Below are 17,173 nucleotides of genomic sequence, written 5' to 3' on the forward strand. Positions count from 1 at the left end.
ACTCTTTGCAACCCCAAGGACTATGGCCAGCCAGGCTCCTCTGACCATCGAATTTCTCAGGCAAGTATACTGGAGTGGGTTGACATTTCCTCCTCCAGGGGATATTCCTGACCCAGGGATCAAACTCACGTCTCTTGCACTGGCAGGCAGATTCTTTATTATTGCTTTATTTAAACACATTTGGTATGTATGGAATCCTTAATCTATTCTTTTATCCACCATTTTTGCATGATCACTGTCTAGCTATCTTTCAGTTTTAACAATTTTTATTCTTCTTCCTTCACAACATTCATTCCCATGGAATTTCAACATGGATGAGAGAATTCAAGACTCTTACCTCAATAACTTACTTCTGCTTTCTCTACCAGTATAAGACAGTACAGTATTTCCCAGGCTTCTTCCTCCAGAAACCAATCCCAACAGTGCTTATGTGACCTATGAATGGGTACCACACACACTCTCACAGAATGCATTCTACAGGAAAATGGCTATCAGAAATTTATTTTTAAATTTATCTTTTGTTTTAATTCTAAAAAGATGATTCACCTTCCAAGTACTGGTTTTGTCAGATTTGCTTGAAAACTTCTTTTTCTCCCTTTCAAGATTTACACCAAGTTTTTATCTTCTACATTCTTTGATAAGCCTTCCCATTTTTCTTCTGGCCTTTCCTCTGACTTTTTGATACATGTACATTAGAGGATTTAACCAGTTTTGACCCAATGTCTTTGTATCTTATTTTTATAAACTCCTATTTAACCTGTTTCAGAATTCTCTACATCCAAAATATAAAGGAACAGTATTGTACCACCCAGTTTTAATACCTTTCTTTGTCCCCTGCAGAGGAAGGAGTATCGTTATTAACATACATGGGAAGGGCATCTTCACATAGTTCAGACTGTGTCTAGGTCATACTATAACAATAACTATACTAGTGTAGTCAATCCAACATTTTCTTAACTCAAACAATAAAAAACTGCCATGTCTCCACTCTTCAATGAGCTTTATCATTTTTCTCATGCTAACACAGAAACCAGGGTACTTTCTCCCTCAAGGTCCTCTCTGACCTACATCTGTCTATTTGCACAACTTGGCAACTTTCACCACAAACATGTTATACCCCAAAATCAGTCATCACTGTTAGTCATTCTTTCGCAAAATATGGTTGCTGTAAATTTTGATTAGTTGGTTATTTTCAATTCTCTTGAATGTGCCATAAAGTAAGGAAATTTGTTCTCTCAGTTCTTAAGGTTGCTTGGAACTCAGCAGTGTAGACATGCACCACTTTTCTCCTGAAATATTCTTTAGCATAAACAACTTAGCTTTGTGGATTTGTTGTTGTTTCATTGCTTCCTTCTAATGCTTTATACCCCAGAATTAATTTAATTTTACTCCCCTCTCTTAACTCAGTCCTGATTTTTCAAGAACTGAAATTTTCCTTTTGATGCCTCAGAAACTTTATGGATTTCTGCAAACCCATATTTTTTACAATTGTTTCATGAGGTAGGGGAGTAAACACTGACAATGAAGAAGTCTTTTATCTTCATATAGCTGAACAGATTAACTGTTTTCAAATAGCCTAGAACAAGTCCAAAATTTGTAAACAAGAAACATTTTAATGTACTCTTCCATTGGAGGAAAAGTGTGTCCAGAAATTTTGCAGAAATTGTTGATTCTTCTAGTATCTTATCAGAAATGATGACCAAGACACAGAAGTAATGGAACTAGCAAGCAAGAAAGGTTCAAAACAGAAGTATTCTTTCCAATGTTACATTAAAAAGCCTTCATCTGAATAACTATTTGATTGTGACATATTCAGCAACTTCCCAGGTGGCTCAGTGGTAAAGAATCTGCTGCCAACACAGGAGACATGGGCTTGATCCCTGGGTCAGGAAGATTCCCTGGAGAAGGAACTGGCAACCCACTCCAATATTCTTGTCTGGGAAATCCTTTGGACAGAGGACCCTGGTGGGCATGGGGTCATAAACTATCAGACTCTACTTAGCAACTAAACAAAAAGCAAAATTCAGCACTACTTATTAATCACCTAATGGGCCAGACTGGATTGATCCCTGGACACAAATTTGAAGAAGCTGCCTTCATGGGGCTTGCAGACTTTTCAGTTTTAATCTTCACAAAGATTCTCTGAAACATGAGGGTTGGTATTATTATGCCAATAATAGCTAAGAATAAAGAATCAATATCTTGCCCATGGTCCAACTAAAAATTAGAGGTTATTTAAAATCAGTTTCTACTCAAGCCCATTAAAAGTTCTGGTAAATATTTGAAGCATATTGCTTTGAAGAAAGGTCAAAGTTTTACCTGCTCAGGGCAACTTACTGGGCTGTCTTCATTTCTGGCCCTAGAGGAATAAGTAATGATAAAACTGTCTTAAACCAATAGAGATAGGTGTTGAAACTCACTTCTGATATATATAGCTGTCATTATGTGGACATATGAATGAATAAAATAAATGAATTAAATTATAAGTCAATGCAATTGCATTTCATTCAACTTATCCTGTACCTCAGAAGCTAATCCCATAAATGTTTTATTAGTCAGAGTTCTTCAGAGAAGAACCAACAGTGTGTCATGCTCAGTATATGAAAGAGAGAGAGGCTGAGATTGACTTATGAGTCACATGGTTATGGAGACTGAGAAGTCCTGTGATTTGGCAGTCTGCAAGGTGAAGGTCCAGGAAAAGGTGGGAATGTAATTTAATCTGAGTCCAAAGGCTTGAGAATGAGGGAAGATGATGTTATAAACCCCAATTTAAGGGCAGGACAAGTTGAGATGTCTTATCTTAAGTAGTGAGGCAGGAAAAGAAAAAAAAGGGCACATTCCTCCTTTCTCTACCTTTTGTTCTGTTCAGGCTCTCAACAGATTAGATGATGTCCATCCACACTGAAGAGGGGAATTTGTTTTGCTGAGCCTATCAGTTCAAGTGCTAATCTCATAATGAAACTCTTACACAACACACCCAGAAATATTGTTTAATCTGGGCATCCTATTGACAATCAAGTTGATATATAAAATTAACCATTACACTTAGACTTACATATTTGATAAAAGGCACATGTATCTAAATATTCATTGCAGCATGCAGCTTTTAATATTTAAAAGCTTGCCAACTTCCATATATTAGCAATTCACTCTGATTATTCACTTAAAATACAATTGCAAAAGCCATCACACTATTTGGGTTTCAGCAGTATTATTTTTTGAAAGATAATACATGTGAGTTGTAGAAAAAATCAAGTCCATGAATTTATGAATGGATAAGTAAGTGTGATACAGGCATAAGTGGAATATTTGATAATAAAAAGAAATGAAGTACTCATACAATGGTACAACATGGATGACCTTGAAATTATATTAAATGAAAAAAGCTAGTCACAAAGGACCACAAATTGTATTGATCTCATTTTTATAAAAAGTCCGGACTAGGCAAATCTAGAGAGACGGAAAGTAGATGTGTCGTTGCTTAGGGGTGGGGGTGGGGGGGCTTCCCTGGGGGCTCAGACAGTAAAGCGTCTGCCTACAATGAGGGAGACCTGGGTTCAATCCCTGGGTTGGGAAGATCCTCTGGAGAACGAAATGGCAACCCATTCCAGTATTCTTGCCTGGAAGATCCCATGGACGGAGGAGCCTGGTAGGCTAGAGTCCATTGCGCCACAAAGAGTCAGACAGGACTGAGCAGCTTCACCTTCAGGGGCAGGGGAGTGGAGGAAGCGGAGAAAGGTGGGGTGAAAGGTAAAGAGGGTGGGGTTCCTTTTGAGGGTAATAAAATATTCTAAAATTGACTGTAGTAATGGTTGTACAACACTGCAGATGTATTAAAAGCAACTTTATTGTTCACTTTAAATGAATGAATTATATTGAAATAAAACTGTTTAAAAAGTACATAAGGACATATAATGAAAAGCATCTCTCTAATCCCAGTGATTTCTTTAGAGCCGACCACCTATTTTATCCTACTGTGTTCTGGATAATGTTTCAGTGCATAGATAAGTGTTTATTGATCAATTATCTATGTATCTATCTCTCTAAGTTTCCAGTTCCTTTTCTCTGCTTCTTGTTTGTCTGTTTTTGTCTTTTTTAGGGGGAGGTGGTGTTGGCATCAACAGGGAAGGTACTTAAAACTGTTCTGTAATAGTATTCATAAACTTTTTTAATGCCAAACAGTATTTCATCATACAAATGAGTCAATCATACGTCCTAAGTTATAAGGAATTATGACCATTTGTCTTAAGAATAAAAACAATCCATTGAAATAGACTTAAGATGACTCAGGATTGTAAAAGTTTTCATAAATGTTCAAGAGCTTAAAAAGATGGTTATAATGAAGAAACACACTGCAAAACTCAATAGAGGCACAGAAGATGTAATAAAGAACCAAACAGAAATAAGAGAAATGATAAGTGTAACATGTGAAATGGAAAAATCACTGGAGAGGCTTACCAGCAGATCGAAATAAAGGTCAAAGCTTGAAGAGAAATTCAAAGAAAATATCCAGTTCAAAGAGAAGAATAAAAGAATGAAACTACAAACAAAGCCTCAGTGATCTGTGGGACAAGATCTAAAGTTCTGGCATATAGATTCCTAGAAATAAGGGAAAGAATGGAGCAGAGAGATTTCAAAGAAAACTGGTTAAAATTGGGTGAGGAGGAATCAATTGACATATCCACAAAACTAGGAGAACCCCAAGCAAGAAAGACACAAAGAAAGCCACATATTTTAGACTAATTGTAAGAAAGTCAAAGATATAAATATATCTTTAAAATAATGATAGCCTACTCAATATCAGATAAAAATGGAAATCAAAGGGATGCTGTCTTTAAACCTTGCAAAAATACAACAGTAAAACACTGCCAATCCACAGTCCTGTATTTAGTAAGATGAATCTTGAAATGAAAGCAAAATAAATTTATTCTCAGATTAATAAAAGATGAGAGAACTTACTGCCACCAGATCTGCACTTTAAGATATTCAAAAGGAAATTTTTTAGCCCAAGGAGAGGTGCACTATGTAAAATTCAAGTGTCCAAGAAAGAATGATGTGCACCTGGAATTGTATACATGTGGTATGTGTAAGATCTTTTTTCCCTTCTCTTAATACCTATGAAATAAAACTGACTCTATGCCAAAACTATAACAATGTACATGAAATTTATATTGTATGTTCACATAAAATATGTGACAACAGTAACCTGAAGGATTGAGGAACTGAAGCATGTTGCACAAATTAATTAATCTTGTATTAAGTGATATATTAACTCTAAGTGAACTGTGACAAAGTAGAAGCAATCAGTTAAAAATAACAACACACAACATGAAAAGTACAGCTAAAAACACTGACAGGTGAAAATAAATACTTAAAGTAATATGCGGTCATCACCTGACTTATTGAAGTCAGAACATCATCAGATCCTGACTTTGTTAAAGACTTAAGTTTAGACCATCATAGCTTTGGTGCCTGTTTGTTTCATACTTTCATGGTAAAGAATCTGCCCACAATGCGGGAGACCTGGGTTCAATCTGTGGGTCGGGAAAATCCCTTGGAGAAGGGAATGGCGACCCACTTAAGTATTCTTGCCAAGAGAACCCCAAGGACAGAGGAGTCTGGTAGCCTACAGCCCATTGGGTCACAAAGAGTTGGACACGACTGAGAGACTTTCACGCTATTTCTACATTTGAAAAATGTTCTGTGCAATTTCTTTGGAAAAATACAGTATTTTTTAAAAATTTATTCTCAAAGAGCATGCATATCAAGGATTATGGAAAATTCCAGAACCTCCCTCCCATATGCTTTCCCGTATCCAAACTTCTCCCATAGTGGGGGCACTGCCAAGTTCTCTTCAGATGTAATCTATTTTTGTCCAGTTCTAATTTCTTATACTATCAGAGACCTCTCGATTCTCCTAGTTCCCTTCAGTGTGTGACCAAACAGGACCACTTTCGGTTTTCTCAGAACAGACCTCCTGCACTTATTCCTCAGGGGCCTCTAGTCTGTAGAAAAACTTTAGTTCCAAGTCCTTCACCAAGTTCCAAATAATAAATGTAATCAGAGAGGCGAGAGAACACAGAAAGAAAAACAGTCAAACAAGACAAACTATACAATAACGACAGCAACTAAGCAAAGTCAAAGGCCTTAGGTTCCCTGACCTCAAAGGCTATAGATAATATTCTGAGCCATATCCTTTGAGCTCTTTTGCAGAGATTGAAAACCCCAGCATGTGGAAGAAGTCAACTGTAAGCTGCAGGTAGACTCAAGCAGGTAGACTGGCCCAGACTGGCTGGAACCAGAAGGCTGAAGACGTTGACTCCCTATTACCTCACCACCAACCAATCAGAACAATGTCCAGGAGCAGATTATCCACCCCACACCCTGCCTCCTTCACTCTGGCTTTAATAACTTTTGCCTAAAGACCATCAGGGAGTTCAGATCTTTTAAGCACCAGCTGTGTAAACTGCTTGCTTATGCAGTTTATTGCTTATTCTGCAACAAACCACAGTCTTTCACCGCAACTCTGGGTCAGTAGGTGGACTTTACTACAACTCTGGGTCAGTAGGTGGACTTTACCACAGTGAACCAACAGCAACAAAAGAATTGTGTTCCTCCCCCGTGGACCACAGACCTGGACCTCAGTAGTTTAAAATCACTACTTGTGCCTGAAGAAGGAATTCATAGGGCCTGGACTCCATCTCAGACCTGTCTGTGCTGATCGTGCTCGGCCACCTCTCCAGTGGACTCTGAACTCTCTGCTTAGTACCTGTGGGAACGACAATGGAAGGATAAGACTCCCTCCAGACAGGGGAACCTTGAAGATCATATCCAGGCTACTCATCACCTAAGAGAAAACAGACACTAATCACCCCTCCCTCCAGACACTATCTATCGGAATGTAAGCACAGGCTTATCGGTTATCAACTGGTTGGAATGTAACCGCGGATTTATTGATTATTAACTGTTTGAACATATAACACGTGAATGATGGGGTTATTGTGATTGTATTTACCCTTCCTTTGTAAGCATCAAGGGATTGGGGTGGTGGGTTTGGACACGTACACATGGGGTATAAAAGATTTTCACAGGAAAGTAGCCGCAGACCAGTAGAGACCTTCGGTTTTGTGGAGCTGGTCGTCAGCATGTCCTTTCCTAAGGCGCCCCTGAAACGATTCAATGACCCTTCTGGATGTGCACCATCCCCAGGTGCTTATGATGTTAAAACCTCAGAAGTATTGAAAGGACCAGTATCCTTTCAGAAGTCACAAAGATTTAAAAAGCAAAAAGAATCACAGCAAAATCTTAACGTTGACAAAGATACTACCTTGCCTGTTTCAACAAGAAAAGTCAAGACTTCAGGATTAAAGAAGGAATCTCAGAAGAATGATAAAGATTTGAAGATGTTGGAAAAAGAGATCCGCATTCTTGTGCAGGAGCGTGGGGCTCAGGACAGGAGGATCCAGGATCTGGATGCTGAGTTGGAGAAGATGGAAGCCAAGCTAAACGCTGCCGTCAGGGAAAAAACATCTCTGTCTGCAAGTAATGCTTCACTGGAAAAACAGCTTCTTGAATTAACCAGGACTAATGAGCTCCTAAAATCTAAGTTTTCTGAAGATAATAACCAGAAGAATTTGAGAATTCTAAGCCTTGAGTTGATGAAACTGAGAAACACAAGAGAAACCAAGATGAGGAACATGGTGGCTAAACAAGAAGGCATGGAGGTGAAGCTGCAGCTCACCCAGAAGAACCTTGTGGAGTCTCAGGAGAAAATAGTACAACTTGAAGGGAAACTTGTTTCAATAGAGAAAGAAAAGATTGATGAAAAATCTGAAACAGAAAAGCTCTTAGAATACATTGAAGAAATAAGTTGTGCATCAGATCAAGTGGAAAAATACAAGCTAGATATTGCCCAGTTAGAAGAATCTGAAAGAGAAGAATCATGAAGTTTTAAGCCTTAAGCAGTCTCTTGAGGAAAGTATTGCTATATTGTCTAAACAAGTAGAAGACTTGAATGCTAAACGCCAGGTGCTTGAAGAAGAAAAAGAAGACCTCATCAATAGGAACAGAGAACGGGATGAAAATCAAATTCTGAGATACAAAGCTTAAAACAGAGGTCTTTTCTTGAAAAACAAGAACATGAAGAGCTACAACAAAAAGTATTGCAAATGGATTCACTTCTGCAACAAGAGAAGGAATTATCTTCTGGTCTTCAGCAGAAGCTATGTTCTTTTCAAGAAGAAATGATAAGAGAGAGAACTCTCTTTGAGGAAGAATTAAAGCAAGCCCTGGATGAGCTGGATAAATTACAGCAAAAGGAGGAACAAGCTGAAAACCTGCTTAAGCAACTGGAAGAGGAAGCAGAATCTAGAGCTGCAGAACTAAAACGCCTCGAAGAAAAGCTGAAAGGGAAATAAGCCGAACTGGAGGAAAGTAATGCTGCTCATACTCAGGCCACCCTGCTTTTACAAGAAAAACATAACAGTACAGTGCAGAACCTGGAAGATGTTATTGCTCAGTTTGAAAGCTATAAAGCATCAACAGCAAGTGAGCTAGAAGATCTTAAGGTGCAGAATGAGTCACTTAAGGAAAAACTGGCCAAGGCTGAGCAAAGTGCAGAGGATGTCCGAGATCAGATATTGGCAACTGAGAACTCAAATCAAGAATATGCAAGGATGCTTCTAGATCTGCAGACCAAATCAGCACTTAAAGAAGCAGAAATGAAATAAATTACAGTTCCTTCTCTTAAAAGAATAACTGACTTGCAGAACCAACTCAAGCAACAAAGTGAAGACTTTAAGAAACAACTGGAAGAGGAAGAAGCAAGAAAAACTGGAAAAGAAAACTCAATAGCAGAATTAACTGAGGAAGTGAATAAGTGGCATCTCCTCTATGAAGAATTATATAATAAAACAAAGCCTTTTCAGCTACAACTGGATGCATTTGAAGCAGAGAAACAGGCTTTGTTGAATGAACATGGTGCGGCTCAGGAACAACTAAATAATCTAAGAGATTCATATGCTAAATTATTGGGTCATCAGAATCTAAAGCAAAAAATCAAGCATGTTGTGAAATTAAAAGATGAAAATAGCAATCTTAAATTGGAGGTGTTAAAACTCCGTGCTCAGCTTACTAAAAGAAAACAAAGTGAAGCAAAACTTCAGGAGGAACTGAATAAAGTTCTAGGTATCAAACACTTTGATCCTTCAAAGGCTTTTCTTCATGAAAGTAAAGAAAATTTTGTTCCCAAAACTCCATTAAAAGAAGGCAATACAAACTGCTCCTGAGCTCATAGTGGAGTTTTGAGAATCATGCAAATAAACATCTGAAAAACCTGTTGAAGACTATTTTTTCTTACTATGTTTATTATTATTGCTTACTGTTGTGTTTATAATATCTGTTAATCTCTTATTTAATACTAACTTCCTGTCCTTACATATGTGACAGGAAGTTTGACTGTTTTCACCAGTGTTCTCTGACTCTCTAGTTACTCTTATCCGTACTTCCTCCTTGATGCTCACCCTTATTACCTCATTCTAAAGGTTCTGACGGTTTCCAGCTTTGCTCACTCATCCCATCAAATCAATAGTCTTTTAAAAATCATTCTCATACTATCATTTCCCTATTCTGAAACCTTAGGTTTTTTTTAGTTTGATGCTGAAGACCTTTTCTAGTCTGAACCTCTTATGCTAGGCTAAAACACCTTGGCTTGTTCTTGCCTCTACTTTAATTCTCCTAATAATGTTCATCCTGTCCCACCCATCATCTCTTTATCCAGTTCAAATAAGAAATAGAGGCAAGTTTTTTCCATAGTTATCTCTTACCAAAGCCACTGAGTTGGTTAATAATTTGCAGATTTCTAGACCCCATCCCAGACCTCTTAAATTACAATCTGTGGTTTGGTCTAGAAATCTGCTTTTTTTTTTTTTTTTTTTTTTTTCTTTCATAAACAGCAGTTGATTCTTAGAAACTCCACTTGTAACCTCTTTTTTGCCACACCACGCACCAAGTGTGGGATCTTAGTTTCTGGTCGGGGATCGAACCCATGCTCCCTGCATTGGAAGCACGGAGTCATAACCACAGGACTGCTGCAGAAGTCCCTGCTCGTAACCTCCTTGGAGAATTTGTCTGGCTGCTTGACATCTGCCTGATTGCTGGGTGTTTGATTAATATTTATGTATCATGAAATAAAATTACATGTTGTCACTGACCCAATTATAAAAAAAAAAAAAAAAAAAAAAGATTTTCACAAATGCTGGTCGGGGCCCTTGGCTAAGAGGAACTGCACTCCACTATCTGCATTGTCCTGAGTGAGTTTGTTTCCCAGAACTCGTGGCTATAACATTTGGTGCGTTGGCCGGGAAGCTCCTCACTTTGAGGAGACAGGTCTCATTTGAGGCCACCCCGAGGCTTTGTAGCTTGAATCTCCTAGAGGGGGAAGGCGCCTCGCCCCTCTGGAAGGATTCTGCTTTTCAACGCCGGGACCTTTCACGTCAGCAGGTAGTGGACGGCAGCAGGGGAACTGAGCGCTCAGGTGAGGAGGAACCCACCCGGCAGGGTGGAAGAGGGGGCCTGACCACTCCCCTGGGAGGGACTAGAAGGAGCGGGGACCCACAGGAGCCTGGAATAGGCAGGGGGCAATTGCTTGGTACACAGGTTGACGAGCGTGCTAGGGTTTAGCAAGGAAATTTGTGAAGGTCATTTAGGAGGTGTGTCCATGTCGTCTTGGGGAAAATTATTACCAGTGATCGCCAGGGGATTTTTAGGATAGGAAACTAGTCCTTGTATGCTCGTATTCTGCCCTCCCCCAGGAGGTGTCCCGTCTGCTGTGAAATTCTTGACCCCCTCGGAATTGTTAGGCTAGAAGGAGGGGGATACAGAAGTGAGTATGAATTGGCTTTTCCGGAGATGACCTGGGACATGGGATATTTAACCCATCTGTGTTTTCATTCGCACCTGATCAAGCCCACCAAGGCAGAATGAACTTTAAGGGAGAAACAGTCTAGGACCATGTGATGTTCTGGTTCAGCTATGCTGACTGGCAGGTGAAGACACGCCGACCCCCCTTCTCCCTCTGGGGTCTGGCAGGTAAGGCTCTTCTCACTCCAATTAGGAAGGAGGCAGAATGGCAATTTAAGTGTCACTGAGTGGAAATATGAGAAGTACATAGGGTACTGAGAACTTCGTAGACAGAACAAAAAGGAAAAGTACAAGAAGGTCTGAGAAGGTAAACAAGCTGGGGGGAAGTGAATCTAAGGCAACTGTATTAGAGTGAAAATTTTAAAGAAGGGATTAGGAGGAGACTATGGGGTTAAGATGAAGCCTAACTGCCTCCACATACTCTGTGAGGTCGAATGGACCCCTATGGGAGCAGGATGGCCACCAAGAACATTGTGAACTTAAAAATAGTGGAAGCAATCTATACAGTAGCCACAGGAGAGCCAGGACACCTGGATCGATATCCATCTATTGACTCATGGCTAGAGTTAGCTTGAGACCCTCCTATTTGGACAAGGTTCTGTATCCAGAAGGGAAAGAGAAAAATATGAAGGGCACAAAAATTGACTGATGATAAAAAAGGAAAGTCTACAGGATTTGGACGGGGATGACCTGACCCCTCCCCCATGCTGGATAATGACACGCCTGCCTCCCAGTGCTCCACCAGGACCGGAGGCTGCCTTAATGCCCGATCCAGGGCCAGGTGAAGTTCCTGCAGCAGCCGCTGCTCCTCCGCCAGCTCTCCCGGAGTTCCTAGAGCCGCCGTTTGGGCAGGCTCCGATCCCGGTGACAGAAGCCTTTGGCCAACACTTCCAGGATCCTGCTCCAACCGAACCGCCCAAGCTATACCCGCCTCTCCCGGTGAGTACTGACAAGAAGGGGAGGGAGACGTTGGAATTAAGCAGAGACTGAGCTCTGCCAGAGAGCTGGAGGGAACGAAAGAGAACAGACAAGAGACTTACAGCGCTAGCTGCTGCTCTGGGAAAGCCTATCTCGGGTCGTCCGGAAAACCTCATCTGCCCCAGGGACAGGACAGTCCTTCAACCAGTTCCAACGGAGGCCCCGGGCCCATTACAGCCAAACCAGTGTGCCCGGTGCTGAGCTTTTGGCCACTGGAAGAATGAATGCCCTAAGGCAAGGAAGGAAGAGGAAGCTCCCGCAGTTGTGGGGCTTGCTGACTTGGAAATTAACTAGAGCTCCCGGGGCTCAGAGATATCAGGTCCCAGAGAGCCCATGGTAACCGTAAAAGTGGGGACCAAAACATTGACTTCATGGCGGATACAGGAGCAGAACTGTCGGTAGTGACAAAGCCTGTGGCACCACTGTCCAAAAAGACTACCGCTGTAACTGGGGTATCGGGAGAAGAGATGATTAAACCGTTTTGCCAGCCCAGAAAATGTCAGATTGGGGGTGGTGGTGGTGGGAACCAAGTGATTAATGAATTCCTCTACATTCCTGAGTGCCCAGTACCCCTGTTGGGAAGAGACTTGCTCTCCAAACGAGGAGCACAGGTGACTTTCTCCCCTGAGGAGAGGCCCACCTTCTGGACGGACTCTATGACTTATTTGCCCTCTCTCTCAATACCAACCCAAGATGAGTGGAGGTTGCATGAGCCTCTGAAGGCAGAACCCGGTGGGCCAGAAGAGCATGAGGGAGCTAACTCAATTATTCCCTGAGATCTGGGTGGAAGACAACCCTCCTCCCCCCAGGCTGGCTAAACATCACGCCCCAGTGATAATGGAACTCAAAGCAGGCACCATCCCAGTTAGAGAGCACCAGTACCCACTATGGATGGAGGCCTGAACTGGCATATTGCCCCACATCAATAGATTGAAACAAGCAGGCATTCCAGTTGAGTGCCAGTCAGCTTGGAATACGCCAATCCTGCCAGTCAAAAGGGAAGGAGGACAGGACTATAGGCCTGTACAAGATCTCAGGCTAGTCAACCAGGCTACTGTGACTTTACATCCCACTGTTCCAAACCCCTATACCTTACTTAGCCTCTTCCCACTGAGGACTAAAGTTTACACTTGCCTAGATCTCAAGGATGCCTTCTTCTGCATACGACTCACCCCAGCGTCACAGCCCATCTTTGCCTTTGAATGGGAAGAGCCAGTTGGGAGCACCAAACAACAGCTCATCTGGACTTCACCACAAGGGTTTAAAAACTTCCCACCCGTCTTTGGGGAAGCCTTGGCTTCTGACCTGGACTCATTCCATCCGAAAGAGTATGGATGTCGGCTCCTACAATACGGGGATGACCTGCTGCTGGCTGCCTCAGACCAAGGAAAAATGCTGGAAAGCGACAAATGCACTGCTCCAGCTGTTGATGGAAGCTGGTTACCTGGTGTCAAAGAAGAAGGCACAGATCTACAAAGAGGAGGTAAGGTATCTGGGGTTTGTTTTAAAGAAGGGCACAAGATTACAGGCCCTAATTGGGTCCCATATACTGATGGCACTAGCCTGATAAAACAAGGACAATGGCTGTCAGGTTAGCCAAAGCGGAAGGGGCCATCAAGACTGAAAAGGGATGGTGGGAATTGCCAAGTGGCAAATTATTGGTACTGGAGGAGCTGGCACACACTCTGGTAAGCCAGACATACCAAGCGATCCACCTAGGCCATGCTGCCTGCTCACAGGTCAATGCTGCCTCTCGGGGATTCAGACAAAAACCTCTGGGTGCTCAGCTGAAAGGCACACTGCCCCTTGAACACCTGGGAGTGGACTTCACTGAAATGAAACCTCACCGACACTACCATTATCTGCTGGTCATGGTATGTATGTTCCTGAGATGGGTAAAAGCTTTTCCTACCTGGATGAAAGAACATCAGAAGTAGCCCGGTGCCTGCTTAGGGAAATAGTTCCCAGATTTGGATTTCCTACCAGCATTGGATCAGGCAATGGCCCGGCTTTTGTAGCTGATTTAGTACAACAAGTAAGCAAAACTTTAAACATCAAATGGAAACTGCACACCGCATATAGGCCCAGAGTTCTGAGATGGTGGAAGGAACCAACCAGACACTTAAAGAGACTCTCCAAGCGGATCAGAGAGACTGACTGCTCCTGGGTGGATTTGTTTTCGATAGCTCTGCTCAGACTCAGGATGACCCCACAGTCCCAAGGCTATTCTCCATACGAAATTGTGTATGGGAGGCCTCCTCCCATAATAAAACAGGTGTAAACAAATTTGCCTCAGGTAAGGGGGGGGTGGATAGGATTTCACAGCAGATGGAACTGGGTAAGGTAAAAAATCAGGTAACTAAGTTTGTACAAGAAAGGGTGCCATTCCCCCTTGGGGAACAGATTCATGAGTTCACACTTGGTGACCAAGTATGGGTCAAAGATTGGAAACATGATTTGCTAGCCCCTTAGTGAAAGGGCCCTTATGTTATTCTAACTACCCCTACTGCAGTTAAAGTTGCAGGTATTGTCCCTTGATCCATCATACGAGGGTGAAGAGAGCATACCACGCAGACCCAGAAAACGCTGAGTGGACTGCACAGAGGGACCCCGCTGACCCTCGAGAGACTAAGACCATCCTTAAGAAGAAGGAAAAGAAGATCCCAGACGAGCCCCTTCAGGATGAAGCCACACAATCAACTCCTGCTGCTTGGCGTCATCAACGTGATTTTGAATTTAACTTCTGTCTCAACTCATGACAACGTTTACACCTCATGGGCACATTCCTACACGGACTTCCACAACACCTACAACTTCTGGGTATGTAGAACTATGCCTCTGTCTGTGAAGGATGGACTTCCTTGGTGGGTGTCACCGCTCCACCAAGCAGATTTTAAACCACTCTGCTCTTTTCTGGGATGACAAAGAGACTTTCCTCTCTTGTCAATCATAACCTCTCATTGCTATCTTGGTGTAACACCTACATTCAATAGACTCAGGTGATGGGGTTACATTTGATATAAATGCCAGTGTAACAAAAGCCTAACCTACAACAAGCCCCAGTAAATCTACCTTATTTACATGCTAGGTGGACAAGATCTGTGTTTCAATGATATGAATATATTGCTGCCTTTTTCGTATCCTCTGTAGGGACAAGAAATATATTATGATTAAATTAGAGGCCTTGAATAATTTCACAAACAGGCCCTCCTAGATAGAACAGAAGCCATCCAACCCTTTAATGAAGAGCAAATCTAAATGAGAAAAGCAGTAATTCATAATAAAATGGCTTTGGACATACAGCTGCTCAAGGAGGGACCTGTGCTATAATTAAGGTTCAATGTTGCGTATACATTCCTGACTTATCTGACAATGTATCGACTACTTTAGATGACATGAAAAACCAGGTAAAAGCAATGTCAAAAGAGAACATTCCTTTCTGGACTTCGGTCCTATCTTGGGTGAAGAGCGATTGGTGGAAAACTATATTTACCACTGTTTTAGTTGCCTTGATAGTTCTGCTTTGTGGACCCTGAATTTTACAATGTATTATGAACTTTGTAACCCGAAGGTTGATGACATTCTCCTTAATTGGCAGTTGGAGAGCCAGGGTGCAATATATCCCTATGAATGATGCTCATAATATGAGTTAAGAGCATCAAGAGGGGGTAATGAAGAAGGAATTCATAGGGCCTGGACTCTGTCTCAGGCCTGTCTGTGCTGATCGTGCTCGGCCGCCTCTCCAGTGGACTCTGAACTCTCTGCTTAGTGCCTGTGGGAACGACAATGGAAGGATAAGACCCCCTCCGGACAGGGGAACCTTGAAGATCACGTCCAGGTTCCTCATCACCTAAGAGAAAACAGACACTAATCACCCCTGCCTCCGGACACTATCTATCGGAATGTAAGCACAGGCTTATCAGTTATTAACTGGTTGGAGTGTAACCGTGGGCTTATTGATTATTAACTGTTTGAAGACATAACACGTGAATGATGGGGTCATTGTGATTGTATTTACCCTTCCTTTGTAAGCATCAAGGGATTGGGGTGGTGGGTTTGGACACGTACACATGGGGTAGAAAAGATTTTCACAAATGCTGGTCGGGGCCCTCTGCTAAGAGGAGACTCTGCCTTGGGCCCGCCGGTGTAATGAACTGCACTCCACTCTCTGCATTGTCCGTCTGAGTGAGTTTGTTTCCCAGAAAGTGTGGCTATAACATGCCTGACAACGGTAATTCACAAATGCCATTTTTTCTCTCAGAAAACACAGGCAACCCTGCTCCCCTACCCCTCTTCCCTGACACCACTTCCCCGCTCCCTCCGACATCAAACTGGCTTCCTCCGACCCTGCGGAAAGGAAAACAACAAAGGCCTGAGCCCTGAACCTCCCTCTTCAGCCAGCACTGCATCGCCAAGACCAAGCGTGCAAGCCAGCGGCCTGGCGGTTGGCGGTGGGGGGTAAGGACAGGCGCAAAGTAACAGCGCTTCTGTTCCTTCCTGGACTCCGTGGCCTCGGTCAGAAGCGCAGCCTCACAGGCTCTAGAAAGTGTCTCTCGGATCACAGGCAACCGGCGACTTGCTCTTACTCTTGTCTTTACCTCGCGTGAGAGCGGTGACGGTGATAACGTGTTTTTCCTTGTTTTCCTGGCCCCTGCGTTCCTCGCTTGTAAACTGGCTCCAAGTGGCGGCCGCGCCCCCAGAGTCGCCGGCCGCGGAGGCGGCGGAGCGCCCGGCACGGGGCGGGGCGGCTGACCCGGAAGGGCCCCCAGGCCGGCGCCCCTCCCCCGCCTCTATTTGAATTTGAACTTGAACCTCCTCCTCTTCCGTCTCGCTCGACCCGCCCGCCCTTTTCTCGTTCCTCGGCGGAGGAAGTCAGACCCCAGGCCCGGCGTCCCGGTGCCGAGGGGCCAGCTGACCCGGCGGTGAGTGGGGCTGGGCCCCTGGTAACCGAGGTTCGAGGCCGGCAACGCCCCGCGCCGCATCCTCGGTAGTTCCCGAAGCTTCGGGGCACCGGGAGGGAGCCGGCTCCGAAGACGGCGGCCAGGCCCCGGGAAGAAGGCTCTGTTGGCTAGAGTTTTCCACCTGGGCCCGCCTCTGGGGCCGCTTGCCACCCGCCGCGTTTCTGTCCCGCCCGACGGGGCTCCTCTGGGATCTGGGCTGGCGCTCCCTCCGCACAGCGCTGGGGACCCGGGTCAGGTCGACTCGTAGGTAAAAGGGTTTGCAGTCATTTCTTAACCTGCTTTGCTGGCAGAGGGGCGGGATCACAGGGAGAACC

The 17,173-nt window shown here is 43.3% G+C and overlaps 2 pseudogenes; both read left to right on the top strand.

Annotated features, from left to right (window-relative positions):
- The first annotated feature begins 7,098 nt into the window (after positions 1-7,098).
- On the top strand, positions 7,099-9,366 carry LOC136173248 (hyaluronan mediated motility receptor pseudogene; annotated as a pseudogene).
- A 5,214-nt stretch (positions 9,367-14,580) lies between these two features.
- LOC136172993 (endogenous retrovirus group PABLB member 1 Env polyprotein-like) lies at positions 14,581-15,551 on the top strand (annotated as a pseudogene).
- The last annotated feature ends 1,622 nt before the right edge of the window (positions 15,552-17,173 follow it).

The sequence above is a fragment of the Muntiacus reevesi genome, chromosome 8, assembly GCF_963930625.1.
Source record: "Muntiacus reevesi chromosome 8, mMunRee1.1, whole genome shotgun sequence".
NCBI classification, from domain to species: Eukaryota; Metazoa; Chordata; class Mammalia; order Artiodactyla; family Cervidae; genus Muntiacus; species Muntiacus reevesi.